The following is a 22,231-nucleotide window of genomic DNA, read 5'->3' on the forward strand; positions in this document are numbered from 1 at the left end:
TATGTCTACTTTTTGTTTTATTTATGTAAGTTTTACACAATGATTTCATTTTTTTAAACAAAAAAAATCATGTTTGTGTCTCCATAGTCTGAGAGCCATAGTTTTTTTCAGTTTTTGGGCGATTATCTTGGGTAGGGTATGATTTTTACAGGATGAGATGATGGTTTGATTGGCACTATTTTGGGGTGCGTATGACTTTCTGATCACTTGCGATTACACTTTTTGTGATGTAAGTGGACAAAAAATTTTTTTTTTTTTTTAAAGAATTAGGGGTTAGGTCAAGTTTTACATAATACCAGCATTTTTGAAGCATTTTTTGGGCAATTGGCTTTGGTAGAGGCTCATTTTTTGCGGGATGAGGTGATGGTTAGATTGGTACTATTTTGGGGGGCATACGCCTTTTTGATCACTTGGTGTTGCACTTTTTGTGATGTAAGGTTTTTATTTTTTTATGGCATTTATCGGACAGGGTGGATCATGTGATATATTTATAGAGCCGGTCATTACGGATGTGGCGATACCCAATATATGTGTGTGGGGGGGTTCTGTTCTTTATTATAAAATAAGGGGAGAGGGACATTTTTTTTCTTTTTTTACTTTATTAATTTTATTAAAAACACTTTAACTTTTTTTGCCTTTACTTTATTTCTGATGTTCACTTTTGGGGGTCTGATCCCCTCTGCAATGCATTACAATACATCTGTATTGTAATGCATTGCCTGTTAGTGTATTACACAGAGTAATACACTAACAGGTTGCCTAGGAGAACCAGCCTGAGGATGGATCTCCTCGGCTCCCACAGAAGGCAGTTCCCGATGCCGTGCAAGGCATTGGGCAGCCTCTGCACAGCATCGGGCTGCCTTCTGAGACATAGAGTCCCCGCCACAGCAGCGCTGTTCGAAAATACTAGGACATCAGGGTGTACCTGTACGCCCTGTGTCCATAAGAGGTTAAGGTCTAAACATTGCTTTTATTTGGCACCTCAGCATAAACAAAACATAATACAAAACAAACACCGGCCCAGCTGGGCTCTAACTAAACATATAATAACCTGATACACCTAAAGTATACAGTTCACACACTGTTTCAGGTGCAGCTTGCTTAGCCAGTAGTCCAGCTCACTTCTAGGCTGTAAAAAAGTCAGTCTAGGCTATCTCCCAGCCTCTTGGTCTTGCCCAGCTGAGACCACATTCACAGAGCCTTCAGGCCTTTATCCACGGGTAACACACTCCCCCCTTACCGACACCTAGGGAGGTCCTTTATGCCAGCCTGAGTACCTCCAGCTGGTCTCACCTGTGGTGCAATAGGGGTGTGGATCACACTATCCACCCCTTCCTTGCCTCTAACCTGTGTGAGATCTGTCACGGTCTCACACACCCTATGTATTACAGATTTAATGTAGTATTAATTGATGGCTGGACATTACAAAAATGTCCCCAAAAGCCTCACCACAAATTCTGACTCCAATAAGCTACGGGAAGACCCCAAAAAGTGCTGCGCGGGCCGAGTGCTTCGTTCTCTTACCCTCAGTTAGTCACAGAGTGACATGTTTGCCGATTCTAAAGACCCTCTGGGGTAGGAGAAGCCTCTGTCAGTCAGTTTGTGCCTGCAGCTCACACTCAAACAGTGCAATGCTGCTGTCTGAGCGTAGAGACACTGAAAAGAAGGACACCCCAGCGGATAGGGTGCCAGGAAACCGGACTGTCTGGACCAAAGCTGATTGTCTGGTTATCTTATGTGGGAATGTGATGGGGGCCCCCATAATTTATACACATTTTAAAAGCAACTATAATTCCAGGATAGTAACAGTAGCATGTTAAAACACCGGGGGTCATTTACTAAGACTGGGTTTTTACCCTGCACCTAGTTATAAATTATGTGCATCTTCAGCAGCACTTTACACCAAAATTTATGCCCGTTTCCATTTGTAAACGTTAGTAAATTTGCCAGGGCCGGAGTCCCAGCCCATAAGACCCCGGCCACCTAAACCTCTCCCCCCCCGTTGCACCTGCGTCCAACTGTGGAACATGGCATAAAACTGGCCATGCAACTAAATATTCTCGCTGAACTGTTCAAAAAAGGGACTTGCAATTTTTTTTTTTTAAGACTAAAATTGTTGCAAGTCCCTTGATAAATGAACCCTGCAGTGTTTAACGCCCTATCTCCTTTAGGCTACATGCACACGACCGTATGTGTTGCGGTCCGCAAATTGCGGATCCGCAAAAAAAACATCCGTATGCCATCCGTTTTTTTGCGGATCCATTGTAACAATGCCTAAAACGGACAAGAATAGGACATGTTATATTTCTTTTGCAGGGCTACGGAACGAACATACGGATGCGGATAGCACACAGTGTGCTGTCTGTATTTTTTGCGGACCCGTTGAAATGAATGGGTCTGCATCCTATCCGCAAAAAAACGGAACGGACACGGAAACAAAATATGTTCGTGTGCATGAGGCCTTAAAGAGCCATAAAAGCACAAGTTTTCTGAGGAAGTTTTCATTGGCTGCTATGACGCTGTGCAGGACGCAATTTCACGGACCGTGCTCCACGGATGTGTGCATGACGCCTAATGCATCTCTGGAGGGTGTATTTCCCCTGTAACTGGGGCTACTATGTCAGTCCCAGTTACAGGAGAAATCAATAGTAAAAAAAAATGAAAAGTGAAGTTAAAATAAGTTTAAAATAAAAAATAAAACGAAATAGTTTAAAAAAATTCCCCAATTAAGCAATTAAATTGCTAAAAATAGAAAAAAATTATTAATAAAATAGCCATATTTGATATCACCACGTCCGTGACAGCCGGCTCTAAAAAAATTTCACATGATCTACCCCATCAAGTGAACACCGTAAAAATAAAATAAAATAAACATTAGCCAAAACAGCTTTTTTTAGTCACCTCACCTCCCAAAAAACATTACCAACAAAAAAGTCATATGTACCCCAAAATGGCAGCAATAAAAAAATTCCCCTCATACCGCAAAAAACAAGCCCCCACACAAGTCCATAGCCAGAAAAATTTTCCAAATTATGGCTCCAAGAAAATGGCAACACAAAAACATGATTTTTTTTTTCCCAAAAAATTTCTTATGGTGTAAAACATAAAAATAAAAAAATACATATTTGGTATTGTTGAGTCCGTAACGACCGGATCTTGTAAACAAAACAAAAAAGTATTATAAATTCTATACGACTGTTTGGTCAAGTGCTCGCTACACACCTTAGGGCTCTTTCACACCTGCGTTCTTTTCTTCCGGCATAGAGTTCCGTCGTCGGGGCTCTATGCCGGAAGAATCCTGATCAGTTTTATCCTAATGCATTCTGAATGGAGAGAAATCCGTTCAGGATGCATCAGGATGTCTTCAGTTCCGGAACGGAACGTTTTTTGGCCGGAGAAAATACCGCAGCATGCTGCGCTTTTTGCTCCTGCCCAAAATCCTGAAGACTTGCCGCAAGGCCGGATCCGGGATTAATGCCCATTGAAAGGCATTGATCCGGATCCGGCCTTAAGCTAAACATCGTTTCGGCGCATTGCCGGACCCGACATTTAGCTTTTTCAGAGTGGTTACCATGGCTGCCGTGACACTAAAGTCCTGGCAGCCATGGTAAAGTGTAGCGGGGAGCGGGGGAGCAGCATACTTACCGTCCGTGCGGCTCCCCGGGCGCTCCAGAGTGACGTCAGGGCGCCCCAAGCGCATGGATCACGTGATCACATGGATCACGTCATCCATGAGCATGGGGCGCTCTGACGTCATTCTGGAGCGCCCCGGGAGCCGCACGGACTGTAAGTATACCGTTCCCCCGCTCCCCGCTCCTACTATCGCAACCAGGACTTTAATAGCGTCCTGGGTGCCATAGTAACATTGAAAGCATTTTGAAGACGGCTCCGTCTTCAAATGCTTTCAGTACACTTGCGTTTTTCCGGATCCGGCAGGCACCTCCGGCAACAGAAGTGCACGCCGGATCCAAACAACGCAAGTGTGAAAGAGGCCTTAGTCTACTTTCACACTGGAGTTTTGGCTTTTCATTTGTGAGATCCGTTCAGGGCTCTCACAAGCGGTCCAAAACAGATCTAATGCTTTCTGAATGGAAAAGGATCTGCTCAGAATGCATCAGTTGGGTCTCCATTCCGTTTTGGAGACGGACACCAAAACGCTGCTTGCAGCGTTTTGGTGTCCGTCTGATGAAACTGAGCCAAATGGATCCATTCTGACACAATGTAAGTTAATGGGGACGGATCCGTTTTCACTGACACAATCTGGCACAATAGAAAACGGTGTTAAAGACGGATCCGTCTTGGCCATGTTAACCACCTCAACCCCCAGTGCTTAAACACCCTGAAAGACCAGGCCACTTTTTACACTTCTGACCTACACTACTTTCACCGTTTATTGCTCGGTCATGCAACTTACCACCCAAATGAATTTTACCTCCTTTTCTTCTCACTAATAGAGCTTTCATTTGGTGGTATTTCATTGCTGCTGACATTTTTACTTTTTTTGTTATTAATCGAAATTTAACGATTTTTTTGCAAAAAAATGACATTTTTCACTTTCAGTTGTAAAAGTTTGCAAAAAAAACGACATCCATATAGAAATTTTGCTCTAAATTTATAGTTCTACATGTCTTTGATAAAAAAAAAATGTTTGGGTAAAAAAAAAATGGTTTGGGTAAAAGTTATAGCGTTTACAAACTATGGTACAAAAATGTGAATTTCCGCTTTTTGAAGCAGCTCTGACTTTCTGAGCACCTGTCATGTTTCCTGAGGTTCTACAATGCCCAGACAGTACAAACACCCCACAAATGACCCCATTTCTGAAAGTACACACCCTAAGGTATTCGCTGATGGGCATAGTGAGTTCATAGAACTTTTAATTTTTTGTCACAAGTTAGCGGAAAATGATGATTTTTTTTTTTTTTCTTACAAAGTCTCATATTCCACTAACTTGTGACAAAAAATAAAAAGTTCTATGAACTCACTATGCCCATCAGCGAATACCTTGGGGTCTCTTCTTTCCAAAATGGGGTCACTTGTGGGGTAGTTATACTGCCCTGGCATTCTAGGGGCCCAAATGTGTGGTAAGGAGTTTGAAATCAAATTCTGTAAAAAATGACCTGTGAAATCCGAAAGGTGCTCTTTGGAATATGGGCCCCTTTGCCCACCTAGGCTGCAAAAAAGTGTCACACATCTGGTATCTCCGTACTCAGGAGAAGGTGGGGAATGTGTTTTGGGGTGTCATTTTATATATACCCATGCTGGGTGAGAGAAATATCTTGGCAAAAGACAACTTTTCCCATTTTTTTATACAAAGTTGGCATTTGACCAAGATATTTCTCTCACCCAGCATGGGTATATGTAAAATGACACCCCAAAACACATTCCCCAACTTCTCCTGAGTACGGGGATACCAGATGTGTGACACTTTTTTGCAGCCTAGATGCGCAAAGGTGCCCAAATTCCTTTTAGGAGGGCATTTTTAGACATTTGGATACCAGACTTCTTCTCACGCTTTGGGGCCCCTAGAATGCCAGGGCAGTATAAATACCCCACATGTGACCCCATTTTGGAAAGAAGACACCCCAAGGTATTCAATGAGGGGCATGGCGAGTTCATCGAAATTTTTTTTTTTTGGCACAAGTTAGCGGAAATTGATATTTTTAATTTTTTTCTCACAAAGTCTCCCGTTCCGCTAACTTGGGACAAAAATTTCAATCTTTCATGGACTCAATATGCCCCTCACGGAATACCTGGGGGTGTCTTCTTTCCGAAATGGGGTCACATGTGGGGTATTTATACTGCCCTGGCATTCTAGGGGCCCTAAAGCGTGAGAAGAAGTCTGGAATATAAATGTCTAAAAAATTTTACGCATTTGGATTCCGTGAGGGGTATGGTGAGTTCATGTGAGATTTTATTTTTTGACACAAGTTAGTGGAATATGAGACTTTGTAAGAAAAAAATAAATAAATTCCGCTAACTTGGGCCAAAAAAATATCTGAATGGAGCCTTACAGAGGGGTGATCAATGACAGGGGGGTGATCAATGACAGGGGGGTGATCAATGACAGGGGGCTTGATCAATGACAGGGGGGTTGATCAATGACAGGGGGTTGATCAATGACAGGGGGGTGATCAATGACAGGGGGGTGATCAGGGAGTCTATATGGGGTGATAACCACAGTCATTGATCACGCCCGTGTAAGGCTTCATTCAGACGTCCGGATGCGTTTTGCGGATCCGATCCATCTATCAGTGCATCCGTAAAAATCATGCGGACATCTGAATGGAGCTTTACAGGGGGGTAATCAATGACAGGGGGGTGATCAGGGAGTCTATATGGGGTGATCACCACAGTCATTGATCATGCCCCTGTAAGGCTTCATTCAGACGTCCGGATGCGTTTTGCGGATCCGATCCATCTATCAGTGCATCCGTAAAAATCATGCGGACGTCTGAATGGAGCTTTACAGGGGGGTAATCAATGACAGGGGGGTGATCAGGGAGTCTATATGGGGTGATCACCACAGTCATTGATCACGCCCCTGTAAGGCTTCATTCAGACGTCCGGATGCGTTTTGCGGATCCGATCCATCTATCAGTGCATCCGTAAAAATCATGCGGACGTCTGAATGGAGCTTTACAGGGGGGTAATCAATGACAGGGGGGTAATCAATGACAGGGGTGTGATCAGGGAGTCTATATGGGGTGATCACCACAGTCATTGATCATGCCCCTGTAAGGCTTCATTCAGACGTCCGGATGCGTTTTGCGGATCCGATCCATCTATCAGTGCATCCGTAAAAATCATGCGGACATCTGAATGGAGCTTTACAGGGGGGTAATCAATGACAGGGGGGTGATCACCACAGTCATTGATCATGCCCCTGTAAGGCTTCATTCAGACGTCCGGATGCGTTTTGCGGATCCGATCCATCTATCAGTGGATCCGTAAAAATCATGCGGACGTCTGAATGGAGCTTTACAGGGGGGTAATCAATGACAGGGGGGTGATCAGGGAGTCTATATGGGGTGATCACCACAGTCATTGATCACGCCCCTGTAAGGCTTCATTCAGACGTCCGGATGCGTTTTGCGGATCCGATCCATCTATCAGTGGATCCGTAAAAATCATGCGGACGTCTGAATGGAGCTTTACAGGGGGTTGATCAATGACAGGGGGGTAATCAATGACAGGGGGGTGATCAGGGAGTCTATATGGGGTGATCAGGGGTGATTAGGGGTGATCAGGGGCTAATAAGGGGTTAATAAGTGACGGGGGGGGGGTGTAGTGTAGTGTAGTGGTGCTTGGTGCTACTTTACTGAGCTACCTGTGTCCTCTGGTGGTCGATCCAAACAAAGGGGACCACCAGAGGACCAGGTAGCAGGTATATTAGACGCTGTTATCAAAACAGCGTCTAATATACCTGTTAGGGGTTAAAAAAAACACATCTCCAGCCTGCCAGCGAACGATCGCCGCTGGCAGGCTGGAGATCAACTCTCTTACCTTCCGTTCCTGTGAGCGCGCGCGCCTGTGTGCGCGCGTTCACAGGAAGTCTCGCGTCTCGCGAGATGACGCGTATATGCGTGACTGTGCGCAGGGCTGCCACCTCCGGAACGCGATCCTGCGTTAGGCGGTCCGGAGGTGGTTAAAGCTAGTACAAAAGGATCCATTCGGAACGGATGCAAACGGTTGTATTATCTGAACGGATCCGTCCATGACGGATCCGCACAAAACGGGAGTGTGAAAGTAGCCCTTAAAAATTCCTTGGGTGGTGTATTTTACAATGTGGTCACTTTTGGGGAGTTTTCACTGTGGGGGTACCTCAGGGTCTCTTCAAATGCAGCATGGCGCCCTAAGACCATTTAAGCAAAATCTGCCCACAAAAAAACATATGGCGCTCCTTGCCTTCTGAGCCCTGCCGTGTGCCCTTACAGCGGTATACGACCACATGTGGGGTGTTTATGTAAACTGCAGAATCAGGGTAATACATATTGAGGTTTGTTTTGTTGTTAACCCTTAGGCTGGTTTCACACGGGAAAATGTGCAGGTGCGTTGCAGGATTTTTCCACGCGAGTGCAAAACATTGTAATGCGTTTTTCACTCGCGTGAGAAAAATCTGCATGTTTGGTACCCAAACCCGAACTTCTTCACAGAAGTTCGGGCTTAGGATCGGTGTTCTGTAGATTGTATTATTTTCCCTTATAACATGGTTATAAGGGAAAATAATAGCATTCTGAATACAGAATGCATAGTAAAATAGCGCTAGAGGGGTTAAAAAATGTTTTTTTTTAACTCACCTTAATCCACTTGATCGCGCAGTCGGCATCTCCTTCTGTCTTCATCTTAGCTGTGTGCAGTAACAGGACCTGTGGTGACGTCACTCCGGTCATCACATGATCCATCACATGATCTTTTACCATGGTGATGGATCATGTGATGAGCGGAGTGACATCACCACAGGTCCTGTTACTGCACACAGCTACGATGAATACAGAAGGAGATGCCGGCTGCGCGATCAAGTGGATTAAGGTGAGTTAAATTATTATTATTATTTTTTTAACCCCTCCAGCGCTATTTTACTATGCATTCTGTAATCAGAATGCTATTATTTTCCCTTATAACCATGTTATAAGGGAAAATAATAATGATCGGGTCTGCATCCCGATCTTCTCCTAGCAACCGTGCGTGAAAATCGCACCGCATCCGCACTTGCTTGCGGATGCTTGAGATTTTCACGCAACCCCATTCATTTCTATGGGGCCTGCGTTACGTGAAAAACGCAGAATATAGAGCATGCTGCGATTTTCACGCAACGCGCAAGTGATGCATGAAAATCACCGCTCATGTAAACAGCCCCATAGAAATGAATGGGTCGGGATTCAGTGCGGGTGCAATGCGTTCAACTCACGCATTGCATCCGCGCGGAATACTCACCCGTGTGAAAGGGACCTTAATGTGTTGCAGGAAAAAATTTATTAAAAAGGAAAATCTGCAAAAAAAGTGAAATATTGAAATTTCATATCTATTTTGCTTTAATTCCTGTGGAATAGTTAAATGGTTAACAACATTTCTACAACCAGTTTTGAATAGATTGAAGGGTGTAGTTGCTGAAATGGGGTAATTTATGGGTGGTTTCTATTATGTGAGCTCCTCAAAGTGACTTCAGAAAATAAATGGTCCTTAAAAAAAATGTTTTTGGAAAAAAAAAGTAAAAAATTTCAATAACAGTTTCTAAAATCCTGAAACCTTCTAACGTCCTGAAAAAATAAAACAACATTACCAAAATGATGCTAACATAAAGTAGACATATGGGGAATGTTAATTAATGAGCATTTTATGAGGTATCACTATCTGTCTTAGGGCTCATGCACACGAACGTATTTTCATTCCGCTTCCGTTCCGGGGGGGTTTTGCGGACAGTATGTGGAACCATTCACTTCAACGGGTTCGCAAAAACAATGGAAGGTACTCCGTGTGGATTCCGTTTCCGTATTTCCGTTACGCAAAAAAGTAGTGCATGTCCTATTATTGTCCACCAAATCACTGTCCGATGCCCTTTTCAAGTCAATGGGTCCGCAAAAAATAAGCAATGCACACGGAACACATCCGTATGTCATCCGTATTTTGCGGATCCATACTGTAGAAATGCTATGCCCAGCCTGTATTGCTCATGTGTCTGGTCATTAATAAGTTACTGTTTCCATTTCCCATTTGCAAAAAACAGATCGCATACGGAAACCATACGGATATGTTTTGTGGAATAACGAAACGGAAGAGGACTTAAATCAGAGAGAAAAAAAACCTCAGATACGGAACAACGGATCAATAAAAAACGGACGTAAAACAACAATGTTCCTGTGCATGAACCCTTAGGCCTCATGCACACGATCGCATGTATTTTGCGGTTCGCAAAAACGGATCTGCAAAAAAATACGGATGACGTCCGTGTGCTTTCCGTATTTCGCGGAACGGAACAGCTGTCCCCTGATAGAACAGTACTATCCTTGTCCATAATGCGAACAATAATAGGGCATGTTCTATTTTTTTGCAGAACGGAAATACTGACATACGGAAACGGAATGCACATGGAGTAACTTCCTTTTTTTTGCGGGGCCCATTGAAACTAATGGTTCCGTATACGGTCTGCAAAAAAAAAAAACGGAAAGGGCACGGAAATAAAATACGTTTGTGTGCAAGAGGCGCTTTCCGTTCTTCTGATCCGTCAGAAAAATTCACTTGAATGGGTCCGCAAATCCGGAAGAGAAGTATGGAACGGAACCTTACGGAAGCACTACGGAGTGCTTCCGTGGGGTTTCGTCCCATACTTCCGTCCTGCGAGTGCTTCAGTTTTGCATACGATAGCGTCACTTTGTTGCGTTTTTCCGCGCGCGTAACATGCGGATGGCATGCGTTTTTCACGGGAGTGAGAAAATTCAGCATGTTTGGCACCCAAACCCGAACTCGGACTTCTTCACAGAAGTTCGGGTTTGGGTTAGGTGTTGTGTAGATTTTATTATTTTCCCTTATAACATGGTTATAAGGGAAAATAATAGCATTCTTAATACAGAATCCTAAGTAAAATAGTGATGGAGGGGTTAAAAAAATAAAAATTAAAATTAAACTCACCTTAAAAGGGATTCTGTCACCAGGTTTCACCCCTGTCAGCTAAACATATGCTGATGTTCAGGGCCTCATCACGATTCCTAATGTGGGCTTATAAATGTGATCTGCAGCCTTATTTTGCTAAAAAAAACAGCTTTTACTAACCTGTCACTCAAAGAAATAAGGTGCCCAAGCGGATGTCAGGGGATGTCAAGGGATGCAAGGTGCCCGCCGCACCCACCGCCGTTCGTGCCCAGCGCCGCCTTTCCAGACTTCTGCGCCGCCTCCTAATCCACTGTGCCGCCTCTCGCTCTCCCTCCCTCCCTCCCCCCTCCTCCTGCTGTAAGATCTTGCGCGTGCGCACAGGGCTCTGAGAGGCTGGCGCCAGAGTGTAGGTCATACAGGGGGTTGAGCAAAGTGCCGGCGCATGCGCACTTCGCTGTAAGAAGCCAAATGGAGAAGTCCGCACGGGCGCATCAGGCAGAGCCCTGTGCGCACGCGAGATTTTACAGCAGGAGGAGGGGGAGGGAGGGAGAGCGAGAGGCGGCACAGAGGATTAGGAGGCGGTGCAGAAGTCTGGAAAGGCGGCGCTGGGCACGAACGGCGGTGGGTGTGGCGGGCACCTTGCATCCCTTGACATCCCCTGACATCCCCTTGGGCACCTTATTTCTTTGAGTGACAGATTAGTAAAAGCTGTTTTTTAGCAAAATAAGGCTACAGATCACATTTATAAGCCCACAATAGGAATCGTGATGAGGCCCTGAACATCAGCATATGTTTAGCTGACAGGGGTGAAACCTGGGGACAGAATCCCTTTAATCCACTTGTTCTCGCAGTCCAGCCTCTCCTCTTTCTTTTTCTTTGAGGAAAAGGACCTGTGTTGACGTCACTGCGCTCATCACATGGTCCGTCACATGATCCATCACCATGGTGATAGATCATGTGACAGACCATGTGATGAGCACAGTGACGTCAACACAGGTCCTTTTCCTCCTGATCATCAAAGAAGAAGACGGAAGAGAAGCCGGGCTGCGCGAACAAGTGGATGAGGTGAGTTAAATTATTTTTTATTTTATTTTTTAACCCCTCCATCCCTATTTTACTAAGCATTCTGTATTAAGAATGCTATTATTTTCCCTTATAACCATGTTATAAGGGAAAATAATAATGATCGGGTCCCCATCCCGATAGTCTCCTAGCAACCATGCATGAAAATCACACCTCATCCGCACTTGCTTGCGGATGATTGCGATTTTCACTCAGCCCCATTCACTTCTATGGGGCCTGCGTTGCGTGAAAAACGCACAAAATAGAGCATGCTGCGATTCTCACGCAACACACAAGTGATGCGTGAAAATCAACGCTCATGTGCACAGCTCCATAGAAATGAATGGGTTTGGATTCAGTGCGGGTGCAATGCGGAAGAATATCAGTGAAAACAATATTTTTTTGTCCCAGAATCTGACCACATTTTTGCGGTCAGCTGTTTAACCCATGAATCTCAGTCCTCTGCATTAGAATACAGTCTGTGCAGTGTCGGACTGGGGTGCCTAGGGCCCACCAGTGGGATTGATTTTGGGGGCCCACCCTAGAGCTGGAGATATAACTTGTTCATTTTTCAGTCTCGCACACATGAATGTATGCATTTTAGCACTCAATACAGTAACAGTATGCTAAACAGAACAGTATTGTGCACTGCACTATATCAAATAGTTTCTCTTTAAAGGGAGTCTGTCATCACAGTTTCACCTTTTTAACCCTTCCCATAGCTTTCTAGCAGCATTACAGTTGATAAAAACGTTACCTTTATAAGCAATCGTGGACTTGCAAAAAAAAAAACTGGCAAAAATCATCTTAGTAGGATATGCAAATGAGGGCTCGCAAGTGCCCAGGGGCGGCGTCAACCTCGTAGGTGCCCAGGCAGCTCTGCCTTATCGTCGCTTCCCCCCGCCCAATATTTCCCTCTGCCCGCACATCTTCTTACTTCTTCTTTCACCGAGGTCCCGCGCCTGCGCACTGAGTCCGTTAGTCGGCGCATGCGCATTAATTACTGTGATGCCGTACCAGGAATGGACATCGCAGTGCGCATGCGCCGGCCGATGGACTTAGTGCACAGGCACGGGATCTCGGCGAAAGAAGAAGTAAGAAGATGGGCGGGCAGAGGGAAAGGATGGGCGGGCAGAGGGAAAGACTGGGTGGGGGGAAGCGACGATAAGGCAGAGCTGCCTGGGCACCTACGAGGTTGACACCGCCCCTGGGCACTTGCGAGCCCTCATTTGCATATCCTACTAAGATGATTTTTGCCAGTTTTATAAGTACACGATTGCTTATAAAGGTAACGTTTTTATCAACTGTAATGCTGCTCGAAAGCTATAGGAAGGGTTAAAAAGGTGAAACTGTGATCACAGACTCCCTTTAAGCAACTCATTTAGTTGATAACTGTATCTGTTATTTACAGTCAGTAGTTTAGACAGCAGTCACACATGGACATTCCATGTCCTAGATGAACCACCCAGTCCCCCAGCCTAAACAATATCCAAAGTGAAGGAAATGTTTCCTGCATATTCAAAAGGATAAGTTTATTGAAGTGATCGCAGTAGTGCCCCGGCCTCCTCACAGCTCACCAAGCTCAGCGCCGTACATTGTATAGCGGCTGTGCTTGGTATCGCGCTCAGCCCCTTTCACTTCTATGGGGCTGAGCTGCTCTTAGGCCACTTGATCAATGAACATGACGTCACATGGCCCAGAAAAATCACAGAGAAGGGCACAGGGCTCACAGGAGCCCCGGTGCCTTCTCAAACAGCTGATCGTTAGTGGTCCCAGGTAGGGATCGACCGATTATCGGATTTACCGATATTATCGGCCGATATTCAGGATTTTCAAAGTTATCGGTATCAGCATCTAACCTTGCCGATATGCCGATAACGAATCGCGAACATGGATCGCGCTGCTATCAACGCGATCAATGTTCCCTCAGCAGCACAGAAGAAGGAAGCAGTCCCTCCCCCCTGTGCCGCTGCTGCCACCAGTGAGAGGCAAGAGGGGAGGAGGAGGGGAGGAGGGGAGGGGCTGTGGCCATTGCGCCACCAATGATGTTAACTCAGTTATTAATTCAAATATAGGAGGCGGGTGAATCATATAGCTGCACCCGAGGGGTTAACTGTCGCGGATCGCAGCTACCTCTCATAGAGGTCAGGTGTCGCTATATTTGAATTAATGGGCAAGTTATCTTCATTGGTGGCAGTGGCAGCTTCTGATCAGAGCCCAAGCAGTGTAATTGCGGGGCTCTGATCGGTTACCATGGCAGCCAGGACGCTACTGACGCCCTGGCTGCCATAGTCAGCTCCCTGCTGACGTGTACTATGCACAGGGCAGCAGGGAGAGTGTGAAGTCCTATTCACCCTGATAGAGCTCTATTAGGGTGAATAGGACAAGAGATCCAGGTTCTAGCCCCTAAGGGGGAAATAGTTATTAAATTTAAAAAAAACACCAAAATATTAAAGTATAAATATTTAATCTTAGATATATATAATGGCATCTCTTCGTTTAACAACAGATTTATGTAGGAATTTTTTTTTTTTAATGAAAATGCACAAAATATTGGTATAAATTATCGGCTATCGGCCTGAAAGTTCACAGGTTTTCAGCTCAAAAAAAATCAATATCGGTTGATCCCTAGTCCCGGGTGTCAGGCCCCCACCAATCAGATACTGATGACCTATCCACAGTCATATGTGACTGATATCAGCCGCTCCTCTTATAACGCTCTAGTACTGATATACCGTAACCTCCAGAGACATTACATCATATGTGACTGATATCTGCCGCTCCTCTTATAACGCTCCATCGCTGATATAACCTTCAGAGACATTACATCCTATTTGACTGATATCAGCCGCTCCTCTTATATCGCTCCAGTACTGATCTAACCTCCAGAGCAGGGGCGTACATACAGGGGTCGCAGTTGCGACCGGGCCCGGCACTCCAGGGGGCCCGGCCGCCTGTGGACCCCTGGCCCCGCCCTGCAGTAGTGCTGTGCCTGCCTGTATAAGGGCTGTTTCACACGAGCGAGTCGATTGCGGGAATCACGCTCCGTGTGTGAGTGTGAACCTCCGCTCTGGATTGCAGGAGCGCAGGGCATTATAATGATTTATAATGCTATGTGTCTCTGCATGGCCTTTTTTCCACAGAATCATAGCGACATAAAGCTGTCAGTATGATTCTGTGGGAAAAAAGGCCATGCAGAGACACATAGCATTATAAATCATGATAATGCCGTGCGCTCCTGCAAGTCCAGAGTGGAGGATCACACTCACACACAGAGCGTGATTCCCGCAATGGACTCGCTCGTGTGAAACAGCCTTAATCCGGGCGGCCGACCCGGGGCCCGCCGCCCAGTGTTGCGTTTCTGCGCTGCAGGGCCAGGCCAGGCCAGCCCTACCCTCCTTGAGTGAGAGTCTCCTCCCCCTGATTCTCCTCCCCGTGCAGGTGCGGCATGCCTAGTCATTTCCTGTTGGGCGGCCGCACCGGACATGACGTTTCCCTAGGCTGCGCAGGCGCACAACAACGCCGAGAAGCAGCAGGGAGAAGGCGCCGGAAAAGCTTTTGGGAGAGCGTGAAGAAGCCGGTGCCGGTCCGGAAGTGAAGATAAGATTTGGAAAAAAAAATAAAAATAAGTCTTCATAATTGCTCACCACATTTATGGTGAGTAAGTTCAGAGTAGACTCAGAGTAGGGTCTGATGGGGGCTGGCTTTATAACTAGTTCTGCTATATTTTTGTAGCCTGCAACCTCTGACTGCCCAGTTGGGCTGAAACTACTACACCCAGCATGTTCTGGCAGTAATAGTAAATGGATATTGGTGCAATTCTGAGCTACTAGTCTATATAATACATAATATTATATTGTATTATATTGTATTATATAGACTAGTAGCTCAGAATTGCACCAATATCTATTTACAATTACTGCCAGAACATGCTGGGTGTAGTAGTTTCAGCCCAACTGGGCAGTCAGAGGTTGCAGGCTACAGAAATATAGCAGAGTTAGGCTACTTTCACACTGGTGTTTCTGGGTCCGCCTGTGAGATCCGTTTCAGGGCTCTCACAAGCGACCCAAAACGGATCAGTTCAGCCCCAATGCATTCTGAATGGATAAGGATCCGCTCTGAATGCATCAGTTTGCCTCCGTTCAGCCTCCATTCCGCTCTGGAGGCGGACACCAAAACGCTGCTTGCAGCCAAACTGATCTGTTCTGAATGGATACAAGCATTTGCATTATAGGTGCGGATCCGTCTGTGCAGATTCGTTTTGGTGTCCGCCTGGCGATGCAGAGCCAAACAGATCCGTCCTGACTTACAATTTAAGTCAATGAGGACGGATCCGTTTTCACTGACACAATATGGTGCAATTGAAAACGGATCCGCCTCCCCTTGACTTTTAGTGTAAGTCAAAACGGATCCGTTTGCATTATCTTTTTTTTTTTGTTCGTGGTAATGCAAACAGATCCGTTCTGAACGGATACAAGCGTTTGCATTATCGGTGCGGATCCGTCTGTGCAGGTACCAGGCGGATCAGCACCTAAACGCAGGTGTGAAAGTAGCCTGACTGCTGCTGGTGGAGGGAGGTTGGGGGGGAGGGGGGCCCCATGGTTCAGTTTTGCAGCGGGGCCCCATGGATTGTGTGTACGCCACTGCTCCAGAGACATTACATATTATGTGGGGGTGAGGGGCTGGGAAAGTGTAAAAATGCCACTGATGAGAGGGAAGAGGGGGACACTGGGAGACATAACTTCTTGCTCTTTATAAAGTATAGGTGAGATAGTTGGTGGGAAAGGTCTGTGAGGGGCTGGAACAACAGGGACACAAGATGTGCAGGGGCAGCAGCTTCAGGACTCTCCTAACTTCCCAGTTCCCTCCCACAGTAACTTACCCCAGTTCTGCTGTGTGGAGTAGTGGGACCAGTGAGAGAAGAGGACTGAACTTTATACTGGAGGCACAGTGACTCAGAGAGAGCAGCGTCTCCATTATCTCCTGCTGCTGCCTCGGCTCCTCTGGCTCCGCCCCCTCCTCACACATGATGGAATATCACACTGCAGAGAGGAGGGGGGGAGCTGTCTGCTCATGTCGGGTCGGTGAAGTTTACTTTGGAGAAAGGAACAAGCGCTGCAACGTATTGTGCTGTCCCTTTCACCAAAGTAAAATGATATGTGTGCCAGTGCTGCAGTCCAGCACCTGATAACAGCCAGGCGCCTGAAAGTATAGTAACTGCCCTGCCCCTGCTGGTGGCTCTGGCTGTAGTATAAGCAGACAGGCAAGGGGCCCACCGGGCATTTCACCGGCTTCCCGGTGAGCCAGTCCGACCCTGTCTGTGCACTTCAGGGCCATATATTGGGAAAAAGTGAAAATCAATATATATACAAATTTCACTGATTCTGCACACAGTTTTCTTGTCTGCGGCAGAAAACGTTTATCGCAGCGCATTGCATTTCTATACTATCTAAGTGCTTCAATCCCATATATTGGAAAAAACGCAGGGTGGATAAAAATCAATGATTTTTTTAAAAAAATCCAAAAAAAATCTGATTTTTTTTATTTAAATCGGATTTTTTTGATTTAAATCAGATTTTTTTATATAAAATGCTTTTTGAGGAAAATATATTATTACCATCCAAAGGTTATTCCATCATGAAATAAATATTAGTTTTTTAATTATGTAGAATAAGGCTGTACGTAGACTCCCATATTGTTGAATGGATTAGGCAGTGGCTGAGGGACAGAAAACAGAGGGTTGTAGTCAATGGAGTATATGGTCTTGTTACCAGTGGGGTAACTCAGGGATCTGTTCTGGGACCCATATTGTTTAATATCTTTATCAGCAAAATTGCAGAAGGCCTCGATGGTAAGGTGTGTCTTTTTTCTGATGACACAAAGATTTGTAACAGGGTTGATGTTCCTGGGGGGATACACCAAATGGAAAAGGATTTAGGAAAACTAGAGGAATGGTCAAAAATCTGGCAACTAAAATTTAATGTTGATAAGTGCAAGATAATGCACCTGGGGCGTAAAAACCCAAGAGCAGAATATAAAATCAGTGATAGTCCTAACCTCAGTATCTGAGGAAAGGGATTTAGGGGTCATTATTTCAGAAGACTTAAAGGTAGGCAGACAATGTCATAGAGCAGCAGGAAATGCTAGCAGAATGCTTGGGTATATAGGGAGAGGCATTACCAGTAGAAAGAGGGAGGTGCTCATGCCGCTCTACAGAGCACTAGTGAGACCTCATTTGGAGTATTGTGCTCAGTACTGGAGACCATATCTCCAGAAGGATATTGATACTTTGGAGAGAGTTCAGAGAAGAGCTACTAAACTAGTACATGGATTGCAGGATAAAACTTACCAGGAAAGATTAAAGGACCTTAACATGTATAGCTTGGAAGAAAGACGAGACAGAGGGGATATGATAGAAACTTTTAACTACATAAAGGGAATCAACAAGGTAAAAGAGGAGAGAATATTTAAAAGAAGAAAAACTGCTACAAGAGGACATAGTTTTAAATTAGAGGGGCAAAGGTTTAAAAGTAATATCAGGAAGTATTACTTTACTGAGAGAGTAGTGGATGCCTGGAATAGCCTTCCTGCAGAAGTGGTAGCTGCAAATACAGTGAAGGAGTTTAAGCATGCATGGGATAGGCATAAGGCCATCCTTCATATAAGATAGGGCCATAGTATTCAGTATATTGGGCAGACTAGATGGGCAGAATGGTTCATATCTGCTGACACATTCTATGTTTCTATATGTGTAATTTTTTTGGTAACTAAATTCCATTAATCCATTCACAATGTCATGCTCTTCCAGAGGTTTTTGTAAGATTATTGGGCAGTTTCTCTGTCTACAAGATATTATCACAGATGCTTGGTTTACTTTTGCAGTTCTCAAAACTGAATTTGACTCAGCAGAGATCACATGCCTCTTCTTCACAGCAAAAATGTTATAACATGAACAGAGTTGAGAAAAATACCTTAATCCTAACTTCTACAAACCTATGAATGCAGACTCAACCTAATCAAACTAATATGAAAAGTTTTTAAATCTTCATCTACTTGCATATTAGTCTTATTAGTCATATTAGTCTTTATGTATAAAACTATGATTTAAATCAAGCCTTACTGACTAGTGATTTAAATCGTGATTTAAATCGTGATTTAAATAATTTTGATTTAAATCAAATCCACCCTGGAAAAAAGTGAAAATCAATATACTGTATTTTCCTGCGTATAAGACTACTTTTTAACACATGAAAATCTTCTCAAAAGTCAGGGGTCGTCTTATACCCTGGGTGTCGTCCTATATGCCGGTATACGGCGTGCTGAAACTTACTTCCTAGCCGGACTGGAGAAGCTGTCCTTTTCCTGCTTCAGGGACAGGCGCCCTCTAGCTGAACCACCGTGCGCTGCATCCCGGCCAGCTCCTGAAGCAGCCCCCTCTCCCTGCTCTCAGAGGTTTTCTCGTGCCGGCAGTATCACATTGCGTACTACCGCTCAGATCGTCTTGAAGACAGGGAGGGCTGGGCAGGCAGGGAGAGCTGACCCATGCCACTGTATCCTGGTGTACTAGATTCTTGGAAAGGCATAATATAGTACTGAGGCAAAAGACAAAAATTGCACAAAAATTACCTGCAGATCTTGCGTTGGAGGGGTAGTCTTATACGGTGAGTATAGGCCAAACCCTATATTTTAACTGGAAAAGTTTGGGGTCGTCTTATACGCCCAGTCGTCTTATACGCCGGAAAATACGGTATATACAAATTTCACTTAATCTGCACACAGTTTTCTTGTCAGCGGCAGAAACCGCTTATCGCAGCACATTGCATTTCTATACAGTCTGAGTGCTTCAATAACATATATTGGGAAAAAGAGAAAATCAATATATATACAAATTTCACTGATTCTGCACAGTTTTATTGTCTGCGGCAGAAACCGTTTATCGCAGCGCATTGCATTTCTATACCGTTTGAGTGTTCAATCCCATATTTTGGGAAAAAGTAAAAATCAATATATATACAAATTTCACTTAATCTGCACACAGTTTTCTTGTCTGCGGCAGAAACCGTTTATTGCATTTCTATACCGAGTGCTTCAGGCCCATATTTTTCCCATATTTGGAGAAATTGAAAATCAGTATATATACACATTTCACTAAATCAGCACCCAGTTTTCTTGTCTGCGGTTTAAAACGTTAATTGCAGTGCACTGCATTTCTGTACCGTCTGTGCGCTTCAGGCCCATATATTGGGAATAATATAGTCATAAATATAAACATCATAAAACAGTGTCTGTACTGCAGATTACAATAATCTGTGGCTAAAATACTGTCCAAAATCTGTGCTTTCCTGTGCCATATACTGCTCTGTATCTGAAAACTGTCTTTTGTGGACAGTAAAAAAAAAACTGCATCACAACCATTAAAAAATCCATAAATATGTAGAAGGCCAGCACTTAAGGGACGGGGAAGTGAGCGTTATGCTGATGGTTCAGGCAGAGGTTGTGGCACTGGGCACAATGAAACGGTGCCTGCTGCCAGTGCACCAAAAAAAAATAATATATATGTTATAAAACCATACCCAGCTTCATGTCTAACTTAGCTAGGCGGCGCACGACAACACTGTCCAAGTCAGACCAGTGCGAACAGTTGGTCGGTTGACTTGCTGACGATGACGCTTCCAGTCGGCTAAACACCACCCTCTCTTCCCCTAAGTCCAGTCTCTGTAGCCAAGAGTCTGGTCAGCCAACTCCTCGCTCAGATCATCCTTCCTCCCACCATGGAGAGGCCTGCCAAACGAGTGATCCCACACTCGGATATTCCCAGGAGCTCTTTTCAGCTCCACTATTAAATTTGGCCCTCGCAGCCAGCATGCTTGAAGAGGGACCTGAGATATTGTGCCCTGATTCCCAACCTCTTGAGCCTGCACAGTCTCAAGAAGATGACGGTGGTGAACGTCAATCATTAGTTCACGAGGTGGATGACGATGAGACACAGTTGTCAATTGCTGAGGTTGTGGTTAGGTCAAGACAGGAGGATGATCAGAATGAGGAGGTGTTGGACGATGAGGTCATTGACCCAACATGGGAAGGTGAAAAGCAGAGCGAGGACAGCAGTACAGAGGGGGAGGGATCCGCAGCACCGCAACAGGCTGGAAGAGGCAGTGGGGTTGCAAAAGGGAGAAGTCGGCCTACACCAAACAGGCCTGCAACCGTTACACCGATCTAGAGTTGTTGCGATGCCGAATTTTTTTATTCGATTTCGATACCATTAAAAAGTATTGCGATACTCGATACCACGTGAAAAAAATAAACCCAAAAAGCCACGTGCATTCTGCGTTTTTAAAAAATGCGCTGCGCCACCAATGATTCTAATACTGGGGGGGGGGGGGCGCACTGCACCACCAATGATAATTAACCTTTAATACAGGAGGCGGGTACTGGCAGCAAATCAGCGGCATTTAACCCCTCAGGTCCTGCACCTGAGGGGTTAACTGCCACTGATCGCAGCTCCCTGTCAGAGGCAGGGTGCCGGCAATGTGATTCTGCTGCCCACCTCCTGTATTAAAAGTTAAAGACTACTTTTCGAGGGTTCGGACTTAGTTAAGTTAGCAGGACATGTAGAGCGGCACCCAAGGATCTCCCTGCACCTACTATTATTCCTGGGCGCCGCTCTGTTCGCCCACTGCGCCCCATTACTGTCTCCTGCTCCGTATGCTAATTACTACTTTCGGAGCGATGGGCAGGAGACATCCGCTTCTATAGTGGGCGTTCCTTCTCCCTGACCTGGACAGCACTACAGACAGGGAGAAGGAACGCCCACTATAGAAGCGGATGTCTCCTCCCCATCGCTCCGATAGTAGTAATTAGCATACGGAGCAGGAGACAGTAATGGGGCACAGCTGGTGAACAGAGCAGCACCCAGGAATAATAGTAGGTGCAGGGACATCCCTGGACGCCGCTCTACATGTCCTGCTAACTTAACTAAGTCCGAACCCATAAAAAAGGTCCTCCTATCATTGGTGGCGCAGTGCGCCCGCCCCTCCTTTGCCCCTCTCACCTCATTGGTGGCAGCAGCGGCACAGGGGGAGGGAGAGACTGCTTCATTCTCCCTGTGCTGCTGAGGGAACATGAGCGCACTGACAGCAGCGTGCTCATGTTCTGTGATACTAGACTGTGCAGCAGCGCAGGCCAGTATCGGAAAAATGGAAATCGCGGTATCGATACTGGGACAAAAGTATGGATTGGGTATTGAAATTTCGATACCAGCAACAACCCTACACCGATCACCCCCATGCGTAAATCAACCTTAGCAAGGGGTAGGTGTTCTGAAGTATGGCGCTTTTTTGAGGAAAGTGCAGAGAACAAAAGAGTGGTACTTTGCAACCTGTGCGGTACAAAAATGAGCCGAGGCATGAACACTAGCAACCTCACCACCACCAGCATGATCCGCCACATGGCATCCAAGCACCCTACTAAGTGGGCTGAACACCTGGGTACACAATCTGGGTCTGCAGGTCACACCACTGCCTCCTCTTCCCCTGTGTTACGTGCTGTCCAACCCCCTGTCCAAGACGCAGGCCCGGATGCC

At 45.4% G+C, this 22,231-nt stretch overlaps 1 protein-coding gene across 4 annotated transcripts in view; it reads right to left on the minus strand.

Annotated features, from left to right (window-relative positions):
- The window catches only part of DCAF6 (DDB1 and CUL4 associated factor 6), a 1,234,054-nt gene that overhangs the window by 1,178,040 nt on the left and 33,783 nt on the right, over positions 1 to 22,231 (minus strand). The window lies entirely within an intron of this gene.

The sequence above is a fragment of the Bufo bufo genome, chromosome 3 (genome assembly GCF_905171765.1).
Source record: "Bufo bufo chromosome 3, aBufBuf1.1, whole genome shotgun sequence".
NCBI lineage: Eukaryota > Metazoa > Chordata > Amphibia > Anura > Bufonidae > Bufo > Bufo bufo.